At 44.8% G+C, this 22,706-nt stretch overlaps 1 protein-coding gene across 1 annotated transcript in view; it reads right to left on the bottom strand.

The window, feature by feature from the left end:
* The window catches only part of LRFN1 (leucine rich repeat and fibronectin type III domain containing 1), an 805,820-nt gene that overhangs the window by 305,622 nt on the left and 477,492 nt on the right, over window positions 1-22,706 (bottom strand). Inside the window, exon 4 of the mRNA XM_078661333.1 lies at window positions 11,133-11,216. The gene's annotated coding sequence lies outside the window, so the exon portion shown is untranslated. The remainder of the gene's footprint in view (window positions 1-11,132; window positions 11,217-22,706) is intronic.

Raw genomic sequence — 22,706 nt, 5'->3', positions numbered from 1 at the left:
TTTTCTGTCTCTGGCTTCTGTGGAAACATGTATCCTGAGATGTCCCATCAGTTCTGATAGGTATGTCTGTGGGAATATTCTCAGTACCAATTGGAGGGAATATGGAGACCATCTCCATGGTGTTTGGAATGGATGTGTAGGCAAGCCTGACTATGGTTTTGGAAGGATATACCTGCCAGCTCATTGGCATTTGGGATGAACGAAGAGGCCTTTTTTAACGTTTTTAAGAGAGATGTAGATGCCAGCTTCATGCCATTTGGAAGTGATGAAGCAGAGAGGACCATGCCATTGGGAATTAATGCATTCGCCCCTTCTATGTAGTCTGGTAAGGATGAAAAAATCTACTTTGTCCTGCATGAAAAGGAAGCATAAATGCTGGGCTTCATTCTATTAGGAAGTCATAAAGGGAGCACACCCATGTTTGTACAATCCCTAGAGGATGTAGTGGAGATGTTCCGCTTTGAAAGAGATGCATAGTTCACATCCATGCAGACATGCCCCATGCATTTTGGAAGGGTGTCTGAAGACTGATGTATGCCCTTTAGGATTAATGAAGTGGTCAACTCCATGCTGTTTGTAAGGACTGCAGAGGTCAGTTCCATCTGGTTTGATAAGTAGACCTGATTATTTCTATTTAGCTCCATCATAGCAACCAATGTTCATTGAACACAATTAATATACGTTGGCAGGCCCCAGTGCATAGAATGCCCTGTACTGTGGACTGCTCTGTATCCTAACCAGAGGTCAATGACACTTCTGAATATTGCCCTACATGAACTTGCTTTTAATTGAACTCTGTACAGATATGGTTGCAATTGATGAATAATTGGACAAGACTGCTCCACCTTCTGCACATGTGTTCTAAGATCTTTCTTTTCATCAAACAGTAAAACTCTCACCTTCTCAAGTGCTTCGAAGGAAACGAAAGTCTAAACACAGCCCATTATAAAACCTCTTTATGAATCAGTAAATACAGTTGATATGCAATACTGTCTCTCGCATTAGGTTCTATTGAAAGTGACCCTGCCCATACTCTTTCGAAGAAATGAGAAGTACAACTATACTATATGGGTCAGATTCACAAAGGTAAACTTACACTTTTGTGAAGGCCTGTCCTATCTTTTTATATGTGAAGTTCTCTTCCCCGATTGTGGAGTTTCTGCAGTCAAAAAATTACTATTAGTAAAATTAAACTTGTAGTTTGTGAATACCAAAATAAAAGTAAACTTTGACAGAAGTGTAAGGTTGCCCTTGTGAATCTGGCCCTTTGTTTTTCAACCTCTTTGGTGCTCCGGACGGCCCCAGGCCATCTGACGTCACAGTGGACGTGTGCGGAAGACGGCTGGGGGCCGTCTGTTTTCCGCACGCACGGAAGCTGCGGAGCGAAACAGCGGGAGAATTCGCTCCACAGCGAAGCGGTTAGAGGGAGTATGAGGACAGTATTCATGCTGTTTAGAGGAAATGTAAGGTTGGAGCAGGGATTGTAGGTAGGGGCCCCCGGAAGAAGGGTCCGGGCGGGGCGGAGCGCGGAGGCCGGTGAAGGGGGGGGGGTCAGGGTGTTTGTAAGTGGAACAGAGCCGGAGGTCAGACAAATATCAGAGCGGTCATCTCATTCCTTCAAACAATAGAGGAAACCCTTCTCACAAAAAGCTCTGATGGCGATTTCTGTGAAATTCACACCTTCACAGTGCCTCTCCGTGCCACCACAAGGGGACTTAAGCCTCACATCACATTCTTCCTCACCATGGCAACACATGCTCCCGATGGGGCAGAAGGGGGCGCATTTCGGTTCTCAGACAGACGTGAGCACGTCAGCCTGAGAGGCTTTCATGGTTTGAACTGTGGCAACACCAGCTAACACCTTTAGTGCAGGAATAAAGCTGCCTGTCTGTGTGATGGAGGGCAGAGAATCATTTTCTGCCTCTGGCAGGGGCATAACGCAGAACCCAACAGGCCCTGTGGCGCACGGGCCCCCCAACCCTTGAGGGGCCGAAACCTTTTAGGGTGGCATTCAGCCTAGAGCCAATGAATATTTGTGAGATATGGGAGACTGGGTGGGGGGACTCTTAACATTCTACAAGGGGCCCACCGATAAAGCGTACTTCACTTCTCTGTGGTCCTTTGCCCCTGTCAACGAAAAGACTTTGCCCAAAGCACAGGGAGAGGGGCTTGCCCTTGGCCACCTTGGATTTTATCATATCATAACAGATGTATTTGTAAAGCACACGATTACCCGTAGGTGTCTTGGCACTGAAAAACAGATGTTTATTGTTACCCAACTCAATAGTACTCATTTTATTGACCTCAGATGGATGTAAGACTGAGTGGACCCGCCGGGACTTGAACCTGTGACCATGAGGTCGAACACAGGCCCCTGGAATGGATGCATTAGTCCACTGAGCCACCGGACCAGGCAAGTCAGCCCTTGCTGCGGGTGCCTTAGACGCTGCGCAGGTCCCTCTCTCAGCACACCAGCCACTCTGCTCATTACAGATGCAGGCCTGAAAACAGCCAGGGACCCCAGCGCAGTCGGCACATCTGTTCTAATGAATAATTCAGCCGGAGGAAGCTGAATTCATGTTATTTCCACAGGTTGAAACCCAAACCTCAGCAGAACAGAGGCGCGCAGGCTGAGCCATTCATTTCCTCCAACACTTCCTCAGCCCCCGGCGCCAGTCCCGCTGAACCCAAGAACAAGGACGACAGCGTCACACCACACACAACTATCGCACGCTGATACTGCTGCAGTCTCGTGCAGATACCCCGTCTCACGCAGAGAGTTGTTTAACTCTGAGAAGCAATCCAACATGGTCTTGCAGATCCAGACCATAGAAGCAAGCAAACATGGGGGCATATTTACAATAACACGTCGGATCAAGGAGCTGCACCAAATTTGGCAGCGCAAATCGCCAACATATTCAAAATGCAGGGATGCACTGTATTCACAAGAATACGGCGCACCCCTGTGTTTCCCATAGTGCTGGCACAAAAAAAGCTGCCTAGCGCCAACGCAGGCACCCTGACGCCATGTTGCAAGGGTTCCCGCACTGCAGGGATGATTGCTTATGTGCAGGAATGGACACCTTTCTGCACATAAACAATCAATAATGGCGATTTGCACCTTCTTTGTGTGCTGCAGAATGCAGCACACAAGGAAAGAGTAAAGAACAATGAGAAATGAATAATTCTCCTCGTATTGCAAATCTAATACTTGGTATTCCATGGCATCAGTTTAAGGCACTGCCTCAGCTTTGTAATCTGGGCAGCGTAAAAAAGCAATGGGTGTTGCAGTGGAACACCCACAGCAACACCCATTTCACCCCCTTTGCCACAGAAGAGTGCGGCAGAAAGGGGCATATTCACAAGACGGCGTTAAAGCCACGCTAAGTGGCTTAGCTCGACCTTGTAAATATGGAACATGGTGCTATGCCACTGGTGTATCAAAAAAAGGGAGGGCTTGTAAATATGCCCCATATTCTCTTACAGACGGACACAGTACACAGTAGCAAGTAAACACATTTTCATGCAGTGCATGCATAGCATGACAGCAGGCACACACTCACACCTCAAAAGCCCACAAAAGCAAGCTAAGTCATTCACATACTTACCAGAAAGCACTAAGTGCACCTTCTTTCATATGACTGCAGACACAGATGCACGCGTCATATATATGGACATAACACACAAAAGCAAGTAAGCACATGCACAAAGCACAAAGAAGCAAATACAAACACGTTTATAGTGCCAAAACACACAAAAACAAAGAAAAATAGTGCAACTTACACTTCACAGTCAAGTTCACCCTGACAGAACATACAAGGGATAGTAATCAATGGTGCAGCAGGTGAAGTGGCACCAGGGTCTAGAAGCCTATGGGGTCCACCTAACCATGGTTTTAGCTGTATTTTACTACCAGCCAAGGGTCATGAGTCAATTGTCTTTTCCTGATCCAGAGCTTGGAGGGTGCCTGCTACAACACCGAGATTATAGACAGACACCTGAGTGGACATACATTCATTCCTACACCCAGAAAGCACACAGAACGAAGAAAACATACACAGACACAGCCAATGAAACAAGCTGGCACCCTCTTAACCCCTTTAATGCTGCGCACGTTCAGCGGACGTCACGCGCACTACCTCGGTAGTGCTGCGCACGTCCGCTGAACGTCACGGCCCGGCCCGCGCAATAGAACGTTCCGCACCAGCGCGGAACTTTCAGCGCAGCGGAGGGGTACAGACACAAAATATAAATAATACACTTCCATACACAGTCCACAGAAGCAAACCATTTCTCTCAAAATACTTTTAAGTACGCCAAATCACTTACGTATACATCAGACACAAGTACACATACCCCACTTTCATACAGAACACTAACTTTATTTAATACACCAAGTAAACAGACTCACATAGACAGAACACATATAAGCAAGCAAACACACACAAATACAGAACATTAGCAATACACAAAACTAGCAGTTTTACAGATTATGTTTGTAAAAACAAGCAAACTCACTTTCAATCTGTCAATATAAACAAAACACACACACAGCTCACACACGCTGGCAAAGCATTTTCAAAATGACAGCACGCAGAAAGAAACATGCTTTTAGGTGCTGCATATAAACACCTTTTCAGACACTATCCACATAAAGCTAACAAACACACTCTTAAACAAATGCATGACAGAACCCATTACCTTGCAGCGAGTAAGCACTCGTACAAATGCCAGCACTCACACACTTGCACAATTACGCTGATATAGACACCAACACACAGATGAAATCAACCATATTGTGATTGTTTTATTTAACTTATTATTTTGACACACAGCTCAATGATTTTTAAATCGATGCTACTACGCGTAGTTGGAAAGGTACTCGTTTTATGAACTAAGAAGGAGGTACGTCAGATCTTTTTGCAGGGCCTGGGCAAACAAGCATTGGCAAAGCCAATAAGTCTTGTCTATGCCAGAGCTATTGAATTTGCCAATGTCTTTTAGCCATGTTGTACAGCAGCGTGGCTGTAAGTTAGAAAAAAGCACTTTGATGCAGAAAGAGCTGCGGCATAGCACTTTTTTGCAAACAAGATGGGTAAGGCAGGATAGGTAAGCAAGGATGGGTAGATGGCGGGGGTGTATGGGCAAGAAATGATAATGGGGAGGGCAGGGGGAATTGGGGCAACAACACTGTTAAGGGATAGTTGGAAGGATAAAAAGCAACACAGAGAACGGGTCAGTGGGATGGGGAAGAAGCCCAACGAACAAGGATGCAGTGGGATGGGGCGAAGAAATAGTACCTCAACCACAGCATGAGCAGCAGACAGGACCTAATCAAGCGGAAGTACTCTGTGCTTGGTTCATGCTCCACAGAAAGAAAAGGAAGTGGCACCAAGCACACGCTGGCCAATTAGAAGGCAACAAGGAAGAGTGACAATGAAGCCAATTAACGGTTAGCAACGGCAGCGACTGTCAGCAGGCAATATCTAAAAATGTCATGCTGAGCTTACATGTCAGTATCTGGCCCCATGTTGTGGTCTACGCCTTGCTACCTGCCATGAATAAACACAACAGGCTTGCTTCAAAATCTATAAATATATTTTGCAGCTAGAGGGAGGGCCTTCAACAAGCACAAGCCTGTGGAATTATGCCCACTCTGGCTCCCTCTCCTTCTGACGGCACTGCTTAAATGGCCATTGGTAGGGAGGTGCAGTACATGTCTGAAGCAGGCTGCTAACCCACTGCACAACACACATTAGAAACTTGCATCATTCATGACTTACTGGATTGTGGTCATAACGAGGACAAACTGCAAGACGGTTGTGATATTTCACTGTGAGCATGAATGGGGTGACGAAGATAGTAGTGAGTCCACGTGTTCACGTAGACTTATCGACATTTAAGTTGAAGTGCTTGAGACATATCGCTGACATTTATGTATGTGGGTGTGAAAGAAGGGGTGCATTTGTGTTAATTTGCTTGACGAAACACTCAACACAGGCCCTGGCCCAAAACAGTGAATGCATAAAACCCTAATATAATGAAATATTTATATTTCAGTTAATAAGCACATACCCTCATTCATTTTTTAATCATGTTTAGCAATAAAATGCTAATTATAAATCCAGCCAGCAGGGGATCCCACATAGCTCTCATCTTTGTACTGGAGATCGTAGAAAAAAGAAAACTTAGAAAAATACTTTATTCCCTGTTCTCCCTGCCTCTGAAACTATCCGCCCACATGAGAACCCCCCTCCACCAGACCCCTACCCATCCTAAAACTCACAAAAGAGAGTCAGTCTCTCCTATTATCCATCAATGTGCCTGCACTGGGCACATTGGCACAAAAAGACACAAGGGTCTCATATTTCTCCCGCTCAGCCCTTGATGCCTTTTTGGTTATAAGCAGGCATGGCACATGAAAGAGAATCCGCAGCACTCGGAGAATAAAGAAAAGCAACAGGAAATGCAGCGTGCCCACATAATCTATTGCGAATACAAAAGCTGTGTAGGTCAGTGTGATCAGTATCTGTGGGTCACTGAAAACTCTGAATCCTCCATCCTGATCGTATACAACCCCTATTATGCAGGATCAAACTAGGACAGAAAATAGGCCCGGCACATAAATAAAAGCATCCCCCGCCCCCCCCCCCCCCCCCATTAGTGAATTAAAAATCTAGCCCATGTTTGCAAAGTAGGGCAGTTTTGAATTTTTAAAGTCACATTGGACCCGATTACGATGGCGGCCAGATGAGCATCCGACCGCCATTGCAGTGGGATTGGGACTGACCGATAAGTAGTCAGCATTCCCACCCGATACATTATGAAGCAACCGCCACGCAGACACTTGGAATCATGGCTTTTTCAATTGCAGATTGTGCTGCGGCTGAAAAAGGTCTGCAACACAAGTCGCAATGGAAAAAGGGATGTTTTTAAACACCATGCATCGTGTGCCAGACACCATGTAGTACCTGGCACACGTGGTATGGATGTTTGGGAGCACCACAGCTGCCCCCAAGCCCTAATACCAGAGGCCCGGGGAGGTTGGGCCCCCTGCTAGGTGTCCCAAAATGTCCCTTTGTGACAGCCTTTCCATAGCGGGGAAGACTGTTTGAAAGGGACATCGTAATCACTATGGCGGTGCCTGCGCACCGCCCCTAGCATAGGGAACATGATTCGTCGATGTTACAAAGGGCTTCTTGAGCCCATCGGAAGCGTCGGTCTGTCCCTTCGACCGATGTGGTCCAACCGGCCGCATCATAATGCGGTGGTCCGACCGCTCTACTGGATGTCAGTCGGACTACCATCGACGGCCTTTCGGTGGAGGTCCGACAGCCATCCTAATGAGGCCCATTGTATATGTTTTTTGCAAGGTCTGGAAGAGTGCATGGATTTGGGCTGTGTTTGGACAAAATAACGATTAAAAAATATCATGAGACAGAAATATTGGAATACAAATATTGTGACACATAAATATCATTGACAAGAATAGCGTTTTTTGAGGTATGTCATATAATTGTAAATAATATTGACGTTATTAACATAATTTTCAATAATATAGTTGTTAAAATATAGTTTTTTAAAACAATTTTAATGCCTTGTTGTTGACATATTTATTTTCTGCATTAATATTGTTTATATAAATGTTGTTCATTGTCTTTAAAACATAGCATGTCAATTCAATTCAATTTTCAAAAAAAAAAAGCTTTATTCGATATTCAAAAATGAATTCATAAAAGCATACAAGTTAAAAAGAAACATACAATCGCAACATATCACAGAAATACAAAAAATTTAAATCATTGTTAATTAAAGAGCGAACAAGTCCGATTAGATGAAGACAAATTCTTTAAAAGCTGTATGAATGCTAATGTGTACGAGAATAAAATGCTTTACATAGAGTTTCTAAACTTAATCAATAATTTAAAAAACTAGATATAGCCTGAGCCACAGGATCATTTTCCAGCTGTTGCAATCTAACATAGGCTATTTTGCAAGAGCGGTGGCCCCATGCTTTAAGGATTGGTTTCAAAATGATCCTCCGTGGAACAACATAAAATTTACACAATAAAATGCAATGTAAATTTGATAGAGGGGATAAATCATCACAGGGGCAGGTAGGCAAATCCCTCGACCAATTATTACAAGATGGAAAAGTAATAATACGAAAGAAAGTTGCAAACCTAAACCGTGTTAATAACATTCTTGAGTAACAGGATAGATCACTTAAGAGGTACAATTGGGGCCCTGGATTAATAGTGATTTCCTGAAATTCCAAAACTGTGTTTTTAAGTTTTTCTATGGACCATCTTTTATTGGCTAGATGATTCATGGCCAGTTGTTTCAATGATTTTCTAGTGATCATTTCCATGCTAGGTGGTCTAGAGAAAAACTCAGGATGGCCAAGCTCGGTCATCAGGGCTTGCACGGGGGGCAACCATTTAATATTTCTAACGCCATCCAGAGTAAGACAGTCAGAAATTAATTTGCGATTAAAAACTGTCTCCGGGGTAATCCACACCTTATGCCATAAAAGGATAGGTGCAATTTTTTATGGTGTCAGAAATAAAAGGCAGACCTAATTCAATATGGGTAAGGTAATTTGCTAAGGATTTAGGGGCCCCCAGCAGATATCTGAGATATTGATTTTCAATTAATTGAATAGATGTTATATTTTCAATACCCCAGATACCTGGACCATAGGTGGCCGTGGATATACCTTTAGCCTGATATATTGTAATTAGTTCCTTGACGGGTCTTCCGCCAAGTTTCGCCGCAAAATTATGGAGTGCACCGACCGCCCTCGAGAAGGCTAGTTTTCTCGCATTAACTGCTGTTGCCAAGTGCATTTCCTATCAAAGGATATTCCAAGGTAGGGAAAGTGATCAATAGTCTCTATCCTCCTGCCCTCAAGAAATATGGGACAGAGTGCTTTCTTGGTACCATGCCCACAAGCCATGGTATATGTTTTGGTAGTGTTGATTTTTAGCCCCTTATCTTTCATATAGGTGTTACATTTTGTGACCGCCCTCTGGACACCCAACCTGGTTTGCGACATAATAGCCGCATCATCTGCGTATAGGAGTATGGGGACGGGGTGACCCTGAGATGAAGGGTAGTCATAGGGGAAAGCCTTCAGGTGATCGCCGATAGAGTTTATATATAACGTGAATAACAGGGGTGCAAGAATGCACCCCTGTCTCACTCCCCTCTTGATAGAAAATTTGGACGAGCACTCACCTTGCTTACCAAAGGGCACCCTGGCCCCAGCACCCCTATACAATTCCTTGATGAAATTTAGAATTGTTCCATCAATCCCCAGGTCAGATAGTGTGGACCTAAGTTGGTTGTGGTCCACACAATCAAAAGCAGAGCTTAAGTCGATAAAAGTAATAAAGAGATTCCCTTTTCTGGCCTGGGTGTACTTAGAAATTCAAAAATACAAATTTAAGCTCTGCTCTATTGTTCCCATGCCGGTACGAAAACCATACTGGAGGTTAGATATGATGTTTCCTTCGTCGGCCCACAGTTGGATTCGCTTTAGAATAATGCGATCGGCCACCTTCATTAGTGCGTCTAGAAGGGAAATAGGAAGATAACAGGTTGGATCTTGTCTGTCACCCTTTTTGAAAATCGGGACCACTATGGCCTCAGTCCAAGTTGATATTAGCCCAACCAAGTTTGCACTGTTCATAACGTTAGTTAGAAGTGGGGCCCAGAGGTCGATTTCATATTTGAAGACATCGGTTGGTATACCATCCGAGCCAGGCGCTTTACCCGAAGGACTCTCCCTTATTGCCATTTTAACCTCATCACAGGTAAAGGAAATTCCCAAAGGGAAAACTCCCTTGCAAGCACTTCCCATGTTTCCAGATGTAGTAGTAGGGGCAGAAGGTACTGGTATGGAAGAAGTTTCGTTATCATAGAGATGTTCAAAATGAGTGACCCAAACTTCACCATTGATAGCAATATAGCATGCCATTTTGAGTGTCAACCAGGCAAATCACCACCAAAGTCAAGCAGAGCACCTCAGAGCACCCACCATATACTGCTTGCACCACTTTATAAAAAAAAGAAAAATAATTGTAAGTGTGGATGATGCCTGGCCTCCCCGGGTCATGGCCATCCTGGCATGACCCTGGGGCTACCACTAAAATAAACAAAGGGCAAACACAATGGACCCAGCTTCATGTGGATCCAGCGGCACATTTTGTTTTTCATTTTGAGCACATTTGTGCCGCAGTTAATTTGACCTAACTAGCAGAAGGCTAGCTTGTCTTCCAGGGCTGTCTGGGACTGCTGAGATCCCTCAACCCGAGTTAGCACAGTGCACTGCAGCATGTTCTTATTGCCAGTGCCACCCATAGGTGAGCAACCTAACATGGCTCTTCCCACGCTCCTGCCACCTTCCCCTCCTACACCAGGACATGACTGATTGATAGTGACCATGTCAATCATCAATCTCGACGAAAGCCACCTTTGCGTGACACCTCAGTGTCGACAGCTTTAAACCCCAGACACCCCCATACATGTTTGCGGCTGTGGGGGTACTTGTGCCCTGTCCTGCATGGGCACACAAAAGCACCAGGCTGCCCACACACTAATCAGAGACCCACAGAGCTCAGGGTGAGAGTGAGGACTGACCAATGAGGTGATGGTGACTGACTGAGAGTGAGCAGCCTAATACAGTGCCAGTGAGTGGCACTGCAGGCATGTCAGTCAGGCCCCCCAGTACAACCTGTAGCACTACCTGTTATGTTATGTTATGTTAAGTGGGTCTTATTAAGCGTACAGCTACTCAATTAAGTGTCCCGCTGCTACCTGCAGCTCACAATGTGGCCATCTGGCTATCCAAGAGCCCCACACTAAAGGCATTCTCTCACTCAGCCTAGCACAGCAGTGGAGACGACAACTAGAAGCACAGGTGAGTCCCTCAGAGCACTGAAGAAGTGGAATGGGGCAACATCTGTCAGTATGTGGGAGCAGGGTCAAATACATAATGGCATAAAGGACAAATATTTTGGTCTTTCATCTTAAGGTACAGCTTAAATGAACAATATGTCATCCAAGTTAAAGAAATTGACAGTAAAATGCACTCTTTTTCCTTTTACATTTACCAAATGAAAACTCACTTGTTTAATGCAATCACAGCAGACTGTTCCTCTGTGTGTGTCTTCTGTATAGTACTCGAAGGTCCAAGCTGGCATCTGGAAGCACTGTGAATATGCAAAACATTATTTTAAAATTGTATTATTCCAGATTACACAGGATATCCTGTCACAGAATGCGTATGTAGAGATTTGAGGTTTATAATAAAACAACTGTTTCAAAATGTATATTTTCAGTAATACACAGTCAAACTGTAGTTCAAACCTTTACTATATTCAGCAAAAAAAATGCTCTAGAACTAAACTTGTAACAATTTTAGATTATCTGTCAAAAATAATAAACTTTGTCACCATGACTCTTCATGTGACTCCAAATACAAGCTCAGCCTATTTGTGTGTGGCAGGAAGGTTTGTCATATTTCTCAAGCAAGCACACTAGCCAGCTATTCATGTTTTGAAAATCTGGCTGGGGTAGTCGATTATTGTCCTTCCATTTTAGGTGTTTTGCAGCAAGATCTCTTTACAGGTTCTCATTGCTCAAAAGGGATACTTTCTGATATTTATCTATTCCAATGTACTTCATTGCTTGGTTTTACTCAAGAGAAAGTGTCACTCCAAGTGTCACTCATTTGGTCATTGAATGTCACTCATAAGTATACTGAAACCAAAGAAATGTCACACATAAGGATTCAGAAACCTGGGCAGTTATGATGTGGTACCCTGGTCTGCTACTTTTACTCTAGATGCTATGACCCCTCCCATCCCTCATCCATGTCACTGACAGAGTTCCACTGTGAAAATAAATTAACACCAACAGGGAAGTCAGACTATTCTTCATTCCAGAGCCCCACCAGGAAGCCATTGGATGACGAGGCAATTGACGGACTCTGCTGGACAGGTAAGATTCAGCCCTTTCACAGTCTTAAAGCAGCACTCGCAAGGAACAGCTTACATTGGGCCTGCTCGCGCCAGCATTCGTGAATGCACAAGCATATTAACAGTGAACGGATAACCATTAAAACACCAACGTCACCTTTAGCACAAGGTCTAAGAGCCTCAGAGTTATTTTAAGATATGGGAAAAGTGGCTGATTGTCCAGGGTCCCTGCTTTCCAAGGGGGCCCAGTGAAAGAGATTTGTCTCTCTATATCACACCATTGCTCTATCTCAACCTTTTTGCCTTTGTCTGGCTACCTCTACCCCTGACCCACTCTACCCGGTGTCATCTAAAGGGTCCCTCAGCCAAGACATATTTCGTTTTTTTGAATCACCTTGATTATCATAATTTACCATTTATTTCAATATTTTGCATGCCTGAAATAGCAGAAAACATGAAATAAAATGCAAAGTTGTTCTGGACGGAGGATTCCAAATTATGTCAGTATAGGCCCCCTAAAATTGTTATGCATGCCTTGGAGCCAAGCCCAGCTGTCAGATGCCACAAAATACTGTCACATTGCACTGAAGCAAGCAAAATACTGGCAGAAACATCCATAATGGACTCAATGAGGTCAACATGTATAAACGGTCTCACACATAACCACTTATCTACTGAAGAGAAACGTATGCTCACATGCCCATAAGTATTCAAACATATTCTTTCTGTGCAACAAACACACCAACATACAGAAGCACACAATCATAAAAATAGGCGAACAAACACATAACTTAGCCACAGACTGAAAGAGACCAAAGCTATGAACCAAACGCACATATTATGCACATGTATAAGAGACAAGTAAAGACAAGCAGGTCAACAGTTTGATGTGTGTCCAATACGACCTGCTTGGGCTCCACCATCAGGATACAAATGTCAGTAAATCTGGCACTGATGGAAATGGCCGCAGAGAGCCAATTAAGGCCCCTGCTTCCAAAGTAATTTCTAGAGCATGGTTATCTGAGCGATAGCAGTCCTGGGCAGAAAAATGTATAAAACTTCCAGTGTATGAGGTACAATTGCTTTTGAGTCCTGGAAATGGATCACCACTTTGAAGGACCCTTTCCAGATTTCACATACGTGATAGCAGTTTTAACATATTTTTTTTTTTTTAAACATGGTACCTTTGGCTGGTGTGACTGTTGCCATGAAGCGGCTCACAACATGCAGGCAACAGATGTTGGGGCAGAAAAACCCTACTGCAATAGAGGGTGAATCAAAATGTCATAAGTGTGTCGGAGGTGGTGTTTCCGCTCAGAGCTTAACTTGGAAAAACAGTGAAAAAATTAGAAAGCAAAGATGATAAGTAACCTAGAGGAGTGAGATAAAGAGACAGGGAGAGTCTAATGGTGGATAAAAGAGGCATGAGGACGCATCAAGACTACAAAGCCTTGATATTCAGCACCTCGATCTTCGAGAGCGTTGCCTTGGTCCCCGGCACTTATTCTTTTACAAATTAAGCACTGTCTCCACTACACCATCTGTTTGGCTGCTGAAACACCAAGGCTTAAATGTCTGATTCAGAGTTGGGTAGGAATAGAACATCTTCTGCTTTCAGATAGATATGGTAAATCTGGAGGAGAATTTGCCAATGCAACGTGCACCCAACATTAGTGTAGAATGGTGGAGGAAATTCCTCCAGTGGATTCTCCTTAGGATTCAGAAAATAAGAAGATTTTCAGACACCTCTCAACTATCAATCAAGCCCACACAGACAGATGCACACTCATAAACGAGATCTAGTAGTGGCTGAGATGCCAACTTTAGAACCTGGGGATCTTGGCTTGAATTCTAGTATCTGCATTTCACTGAAAATCGTCTTATTATGGCAAAATTAACAAATCTCCTTGTGCCTAAAAATCCTAAATATGTGAAATTAATTTGTAACATGCAATGCAATGGTGTAGTTCAAAGATATATATATCTACTTTGGGTTTCATCATGAGTTAGTAGGAATATTGTATCGGTATCCCGGCTCCTGAAATTACTGATACCAGGGGTAGAGGTAATTTTGGGAATTGGAAATTTGTGAATGATTACACGTTTATTCTGACATGGATAATGACGCTGAGATTTGGCCTTGCTGCCCCTGATTGCCATGGCAATTCTGCATGTTTGAGCCCCATTCGCACTTGAAAATGTTTGAAGCTATTTTGTGGTGCAATGTCTTGGGGAGTTGAGAAATTACCTGGAATTGCTGCATCACTTGCAAAACTAGGAATATGGCGACCTCGTAATGAAGACTTTGATCACATGATCTTGTATGGTCTCAGAACCACTGTCTGACCCAATAATGAATGGCGCTTTTTTGCACATCAACCATAGCATACTCATGCAGATTTAGTCACACAAACCTTATACTTTACAAACTACAATTCTTATTTTATAGGAGACTTTCTTAATCTAGTGATAGCCTTCGAATAAAATTGCTTATTTTTTAAATTCTCCCTGATATATTGCAAGAAAATGAAATTGGTGGTAGGTAGAGCAAACAAAAGCAAAGCAGTGCTAAATCTGTGGAAGAAATAAGTACAATGTCCCCAAGATTTTCTTAGGCGCCCACAACTAGAATTGCTGAATGCTGGATTCCAAAATTCAAAGGTTGCCTAGGCTTGATTCCCCCCCAAACCTCTTTCTTCTGCTTTTCCTGTTTATTTATCTTACTCTTGCATGTTCTTTCTCATCGCTGATACCTCCCTTTGTCACTGCTTTCATCTCGGTCTCCATCTTCTAACGTTCTTTAACTTTTCTGTGTCAATGTCTAAGGATAAAAATATGTCCACATGTCCGTAAACGAGTGCCATTGCCCACCCTCTTCAACCACCCGCACAAATGAAGTAGGCACATTCACACACAGCGTCAGTGTCGCAAACGGGCCAATAGCCAAATTGGCATTGACACTTAGCCGTGATGCACACACACATTACCAGCCTCCTGCTCTACAGCGGCTGTTCTTCGACACCTGAACAAGCACTCCTGGCTCAGGTTCCGCGCACTCTTTCATGCAAACTAATTGTATTAAGGAAGTACATCCACAGCCAGATGGGCTACTGGATATCAAACCCTTCCCTGTGGTGGATCTCGCGAAGTGATGCATATCAACTAAAATAGATCATTTCCATGCTGCATGCCAGGGGCAAGACAGCCAGACAACTGGACATGCTATGTTGGTCCAATTTGTAGAGCGCACTATCACCCTGCAGGGTATCCTGGCACTGAGTGGATTGTACAGTAGTTGTACTTATATAGTGCTTCATACCTTTTGTATATCACCATTGCCATTTGCAGGAGAGATGAACAAGCCAGCAAATTTACAGGACAAACCATCAATATCCGAGCCTAGGGTCCAATGAGGGTGCAAGGGCCAAAGCAAAAGCCGAGATGGCATGCAAATCTTGAAACTAAGTTCAATCAAAATATGATAAAGACTCTTTTTAGTTGAAAAAGTTGTTTCTTCTTCCTATATTCTTTAACTTAGTAGTGCATTGAATGACATGTATCAAAAGTTGAAGCAAAAAAGTGATAAGAAGTTTTTGTATTGCAAAATGTTTATTAGGGAGGGAATGTGCCAGTGCCAGGCATACTTTGCCCGGCTATAATTTGGCTCGCTAAGATAAGATCAAAGACTGAGCCATAGGAAGTCACTCAGCCCAATTCAGGCTGGAGCCATGCCTGCCTGCTTATCTCTAAGCATATTAGATGGTTTATCAAGAAACAGAGTTCTGAGAATTCAAGAGAAAGCACACAATGCTCAGCACGAATCCTTTGCTGTTTTTCCCAGAAGTTTATTCTTGGCACACCAGGCTCATTTTAAAAGCTTAAAGGTATCTTTTCTCTCATTTTCTAATTCTTAGCAGAGAATGAACAGTTTGCATGCTTCACTTCTTCTTCTAATGTATTTGTCTTGTTCAATTTGTGTGGTTACTACTGTGCCTTCAGGCTCTGCGCCTCTAAAATCAGATGCAAATTGACAAAACAGTGCAATAAAATTAATTACCACGTGCAAAAAAGATTATGAAGGCTGTGTTCGCATGTGCCATTGTGTAACATTGAAATTGGGCACAAAAATTCCTCCAATATCATATACTAATGAATTTTTTCTGGTGTATATTGCACCTAACTCTACAGAACACTCAGAAGGGGACCACTAGATTTGCTTAACAAGACAGAGGCCACTGTACCGAGTAGGCCCAGGCAAAACTTCCGTTACTTCAAGCACTATTTTGCATAAGTTCAGAGCACGGGAACAATGCAACCCACCGGTAAGGGCTCGCACAGGTAAGAGCAGTGGGGAGTGGTGGGCGGGGTGGGGGGTGCTGGAAGTCGACAGACAACGGGATAAGTAATATTAAATAAATAAAACCACTTACTTTGCGCTCACCGCATCGTCGTGTCAGTGATGCGGGAGCGCAAACTAAGGGGTCTACTACGGTCCACCCGCCCGCCACCGTAACGGCAAAAGGGACTGCCCACGATATATGCGGCGGTCCCATGATTCAGATTAGGATGCGCCAGCCACACTGGGGGAACAACCCGCATTTTGTACATTACGGTGGGTGGTGCTTTCAGCAGCACCAGCCGCAATGTAAAAAAGGCATGTTGTCAGCCGCGGGCCGTGGAGGGAGTTACGGTGGGGCAGGGAGGCGGGGAGGGGGAGGAGCAGGGTGGAGAGAGCTAAAAACCGGCACCTGGATAATTACAGGTAAGTAAACAATTTAATTAATAAAACGAATTTCATAGCGCGCACTGCATCGCATTTTGCAATGCAGGGCGCTCTACGAAATTCGTTTTATTATTGAAATTGTTTACTTACCTGTAATTATCCAGGTGCCGGTTTTTAGCTCTCTCCACCCTGTCCCTCCCCCTCCCCGCCTCCCTGCCCCACCGTAACTCCCTCCACGGCCCGCGGCTGCATGTTGTGCATTTGCATGCACAACGTGGCAGGCACTGCGCAGTGTCTGCCACATTGTGCATGCAAATGCAGGGAGGTAATGCACCCCACACCCCCTTAACACACCGGGGGCCTGCAACAGGCCCCCACATGCAGACACAGCATGCCTTTCCATGGCGGCAACGCCACCATGGAAAGGCACATCTCAGCCTGCATAATAATATGGAAGGCGGTGTCTTGCAGACATCACCTCCATATTCAGCCCCTTTTCTGCCCAGTCGATTAGTTGATGGGCAGAAAACCGGCGGACGGTCTTCCCATCTACCGGGGTCCCCCGCTATACCTGTGTTTTTATTTATTTATTTATTATTACTCGTCTGTCGACTTCCACCACCCCCCACGTCGCCCACCTCACCACTCTTACCTGTGCGCACTGCCACTGCAAACCACCAGAAGGCAAGTGGCTTTTGGTTGCGGTGCTTGTGCATTCGTGATTGTTTTTTAGCACAAAATGCACCCTCGCATCTAAAATGGACACGAGGACACCTTTCATGCAAAGAGCGCCAAATGCAGGTTTCACATTTCTCTAGAATTTTGTGTAAATACGCAAAAGCAAATTATGCAATTCGTGCACCCATGTACCGAGTACCATTCACACTGAGGGAACATTTCACGGGATGCCTTATGAGAGAAGCTTGGCAGGATTTATGAGGCCGCATCCATTTTGACAAGCAGTGGTTATACTAGGCTGTAAGTAAAAGATTGATCATGGGCGTGTGCTCAGATAAACTGGAAAGCTGGTATTTGTAACAGATTCACACATTGTCTGTCAAAGGCAGCATTTCCCTTCTTTTCCACCTACACCAGAGTCTCCGATTGGTGGCCGTAGCATTTGCACAACGCCCTCTTCTGGACACCAATTAGGCATGTCAGTTACACGAAATTAAGGATGGACATTGTTTATACTAATAGTAAATCCTTATTTATGGTCAATCAATGGAAGGCAGATATGCAGTGATTTTTTTTGGCTAAATTGTGGTCGAGTAATGCTAATTTGGTTACTGATAAACTATTGCTAATTTGAATTTGGATAAAGTATTGGGAAATGAATGTTGACCAACTTCTAAGAAACTGAATTGAGGACATCTAAAGGAAATGAGAAAAATTAAAGTACAGTAAAAATGTGGAATACTCACAGGAAGCAAACAGCAACATCATGAGGTATTCCCGGCAAAAACATTGTGGATAAGTTATGGAAAGGAGCAATGAAAGGACATAGGGGGGCTAATTTATCAAAAAGAAGTGATTAGTTTGGGTTTCTTCCACCAGCTCCTATTTTCAGTGTGGGCCTTCTTGCTTTAGGGAAGCGACATGGATAATTCCTTGATGCTGGTAAGGCCCTTGGTCCTTGAATATCTCCTCAAAGCAAGCCTCTGTCTGCCGGGCCTGGGATCCACTCTATACAGACCATACCTTTTTCCGGTCCACATTTTCTTCCACCTCACAAGCTGCAGCAGCCGGGCTGCTCCAGACGTCTGGGTCTAGTCCAGTACTTAATTTGTGCCGATGGTTTCCGGTGCTCATCACCTGCACTTAATTGTCAGCATTGGCGCTAGTGATAGTCCACCACATGGTAGCACTGTCTTTTTAGTTTCTGATGAGCACAACAAAAGTTTTTATTAAGTCAGCATTCATTAAAAATGAATACTACTAGCCTATCATGCCATTATTATGGTTTTGTGTGGCCTGAAAAAGTCTGAATTGTTACACTTGTAAAAGTGTGATGGTTAGGTATTATGTCGGTACTATCATTGGCAGCGCTGGCAGGGTATGGGCGGTGCAGGCTGCAGTGGCCTTCCGATAAGGGCCCTGGTACTTAATTTTTAACAAATTAAGCACTGGTCTAGTCTTAGCCTTAAGGGTCACGAAACACTTAATAAATTCAAGGAGGAAATAAAGAATTTGTTTCGCCAAAGAGAAGCAACACAGGAAGGCGATTATGTTTTCCAAGGTTTCAAGCAGGGGCATTCCAGCATGCTTGGAATGTCTTCCGCTACTACCAACCTGTAGAAGTGCAGGATATTTGGGCAATCACTCTGGCAAACATGTCCCATGGCTCTCTGGAACAGTTAAGATAGAGGTGTTGCAACTGACTGTCAGTTACAATTGTTAGCATTAAACACACAAAGACAAATGGGAGTAATGCTGGCAATGACTAACTACTGGCAATTGCTCAGGGTACCAATCCAACCCATCTTTCATTTACCCAACATACCACCTCAGTTTGAACCCAGCCATATGCAGACCAGTCCTGGTCCTGCTCCAGTAAGAACAGTCCAGCCAGAACTGCATTACAGGTCCTCCTTGAAGCAGAACACAAGCAACCCAAAAGTGGTTTCGTCCTGACTGGGGCTTGTCAGTCGTGTGTCACTTGGTTCCAGTGGCACAGTGAGCATGGGACCATGACTGGGCATATCCGTGCCAGCCAGGGTATTACATTGAATGAATGAATGAATGAATGAATACTTTCTTGTAGAGCGCATGGCTACCCTTGAGCATCCCAGCGCTGTAAGACCAGAGGACGTAAAAAGACATTATTGAAACAAAAATGTCTTTAGACGCTTCCTGAAAGCCAGATGGTTGGTTTCATGCCTGATGTTATCTGGGAGTTTATTCCATCCCTTGGCAGCTTGGAAGGAGAGCTGGCGGCCGCCCATACGGGCTAGCTTCACCCTGGGTACTACCAGCAAATTTCGCTGGTTAGATCTCAGAGGTCTCACCGATTGATGGCGAAGAAACAGGGGACTGAGAATGGTAGGGCCGACATTGTGGATGGACTTATACGCCAAACACAAGGTTTTAAACATAATCCTCTCCTGAATTGGTAGCCAATGAAGCGACCGAAGTGAGGCCTTTGCCGAGCATCATTTAGGGACTTTCATGAGAAGACGTGCTGCACAATTCTGCACAGCTTGCAGAGTTTTTTATAGGACCTGCTGGGGCCCCCATATAGACAGCATTTGCATAGTCCAGCCGCGACAGAATCAACGACTGGACCAGCACGCGTCTAGCTTCAAATGGAAGAAGATCCAAAACTTTCTTAAGGACCCTCAACAATCCGTAACAGGTCGTGGCCACCTTCTTGGCCTGGTATTGGAATCCTAAGGAGGAGTCCAGCCAGACTCCCAAGCTTTTTATTTGAGTCTTAGGCACCGGAGGGGGTCCCAGACAATGTGGCCACCAAGGGTCCAGGTTAATTGGGGCTTTATAACCCAAGAGCATAATGTCCGTTTTGGCCCCATTTAACTTTAAAATAGAAGTGGTCATCCATTCCAGGACTTTGGTGAGACACGGGGTCAGATTATTGATCCCCTGACATAGAGCGTTGTCCCTCACCAGGGAGACGACCAGCTGCGTGTCATCAGCGTAGGTGACAAGTTGGATTCCCCAGGGAAGCACCACCTCAGCCAAAGGTCTCATGTAGATGTTAAACATGGTGGGGCTGAGCGATGATCCCTGGGGAACGCCGTGATTCAATTGCAGTGTATTGTAAAAGTTGTAGAAGTTAAGTATGATCGGTTTTTGTTCTTTTCCTAATTTTTAGACAAAGAAATGTCATGTGTTTGTACTAACTGTTGAAAGCGAATTTTGCAACAACTTCTGCATTCACTGAAAACGTTTTTATATTATACATCTGAACACAAAAACTCCTATGTTTTAATTATGTTAGTTTAATTCCTCAAGATCCGGACTGCAGGAGCCTGATATCTAGGTTGCTGGCGGCGAGTCGCTGTGCCTGAAAAGGAGCACAACGTGAAGAAACTGCTGCACTGCAAGTCCATGCGGTATGCTCAAACTGCGAGCAATATAGTCTCCAGGCGAATTCCAGGAGCATTTGCTGCGGGTAAAACTGTGAGTCAAATAGGGAAAGAATTCTCTCCTTGTTTTTCACATTTGTCCCCACGGAGTGGACACGCCTTAGCGTGCGTGGACCCCCGGGGGTTTCTTTATTTAATTTTTTCACTGGTCCTGAAGAAAGCTGAGCCTAATACGCACCAAACAGCAGAAACATGTTGACCACCCACACCAGGACACTGTGGTTCTAATAATAAACCATCATGTGGCCCCACTGTTTTTAATGTGAGCAACTAGTCCACTAATAAAGTTTTTTTGGGTCCAGTTGTGATCTTTTAACATTCACGCACATCACGAATCACCTTTCATTGAGATACTTTTTCAAGAATAACCCGCTCCGCTGCAATTGCAGGCGTCGCAGCACACAGGGGGGGCATTCGGTCCCTCCTGTGGGAACCCCATGATGAAGCATGTCACCATTAGGGTGAGTGAGGGTTCTTTTAAGAAATTAGTTTTTTTCCTTTTTTCCTTTTCCAGTCTGTTGACCTCGTTTGTAAGCACATAACTTTCCATATTGTGGTTTTCTAGTAAGTAGGTACACTGTCACTTGTATATTTTTTTTTTTTATTTTTTTTTATTTTAGTGATTTATAGAGCGCCTGGTGACCCGAAGGCATCCCCGCGCTGTAAGGACTTGTAATGACCAGGAGGGGGAAGGAGGGTCTATTTGGGGAACAGGAGGGTTTTTAATTTTTTGCGGAAAAGAAGGTGGCAGGGTTCCAGCCGCAAGCTCCGTGGGAGCGAGTTCCAGCCTGAGGAAGCTTTCACTGTGAAGCGTCGACCGCCAGTGCGGGCCTTCTTGAATTTAGGAACGTTGGCCAAACGCTCATTGTCTGAGCGCAGGAGTCTAGGGGCTTTGTAGGGAGTGACCATGTCGCTCAGGATCGAGGGGCCTCGACCATTGAGAAGTTTGTGGGCGATGCACATGGCCTTAAATTCTATCCTCTGTCGCATTGGGAGCCAGTGTAGAGCCTTGAGAGCTGGTCTAGCAGAGGTTCTGTTGGGGAGGTTCATTAGTAGCCGGGCAGCAGCGTTTTGAGTGCGCTGGAGTTTTGCCAGGGTAGATTCGGGGGCTCCTAGATAGACGGCATTACTGTAGTCCAGACGCGAGAGGACCAAGCCTTGTATCAGAAGCTTCCTTGATGGAGGGGGGAGTAGCGGAAGAATCTTCCTAATGGAGCGCATGAGACCGAAGCAGATCCCTGCTGTTTTGGCTGCCTGGGTCTTCATGGTTAGTTCAGGTTCGAGCCAGACTCCTAGAGTCTTAATTTCCTTCTTCGGGGTGGGGATCTCGCCAAAAACATCAGGCCAGACCGAGGGCGGAATAGTCGACCATTTTTTGCCCATGAGCATGACTTCGGTTTTGGAACCGTTGAGCTTGAGCGACGAATCACTCATCCAGTGGTGGATTTCCTGGAGACAGTTCAACAGGTTGTCTGGGTGGTGGTCAAGATGTGAGAGTGAAACGACCAATTGCGTGTCGTCCGCGTAGCTCCCTATCTTGATACCGAATGGGGCAACTATATCTTCCAGCGGGGCCATGTAGGCGTTAAACAGGGTGGGGCTTAGCGAAGACCCCTGGGGGACTCCGCTAGAAAGAGGGAATGAGGCTGAGCGGGAGTTGCCGCCCCAAACCTGAAACGAGCGGACTGATAGAAAAGAGTCTAACCAGGCAAGTGCGGTGCCCCCGAGTCTTGCCCTGGCCAATCGGTGGATCAAAACACGGTGGTTCACCGTATCAAAGGCTGCACTAAGGTCCAGGAGGATCACTGCCACTGACCCTCCTGAATCTAAAATGCACCTTGCCTCCTCGATGACTGCGAGGAGGGCGGTGTCCGTTCCGTGGCCAGGACGGAA

This window comes from Lissotriton helveticus, chromosome 9 (assembly GCF_964261635.1).
Source record: "Lissotriton helveticus chromosome 9, aLisHel1.1, whole genome shotgun sequence".
NCBI lineage: Eukaryota > Metazoa > Chordata > Amphibia > Caudata > Salamandridae > Lissotriton > Lissotriton helveticus.
This window is presented reverse-complemented; position numbering and strand designations above follow the sequence as displayed.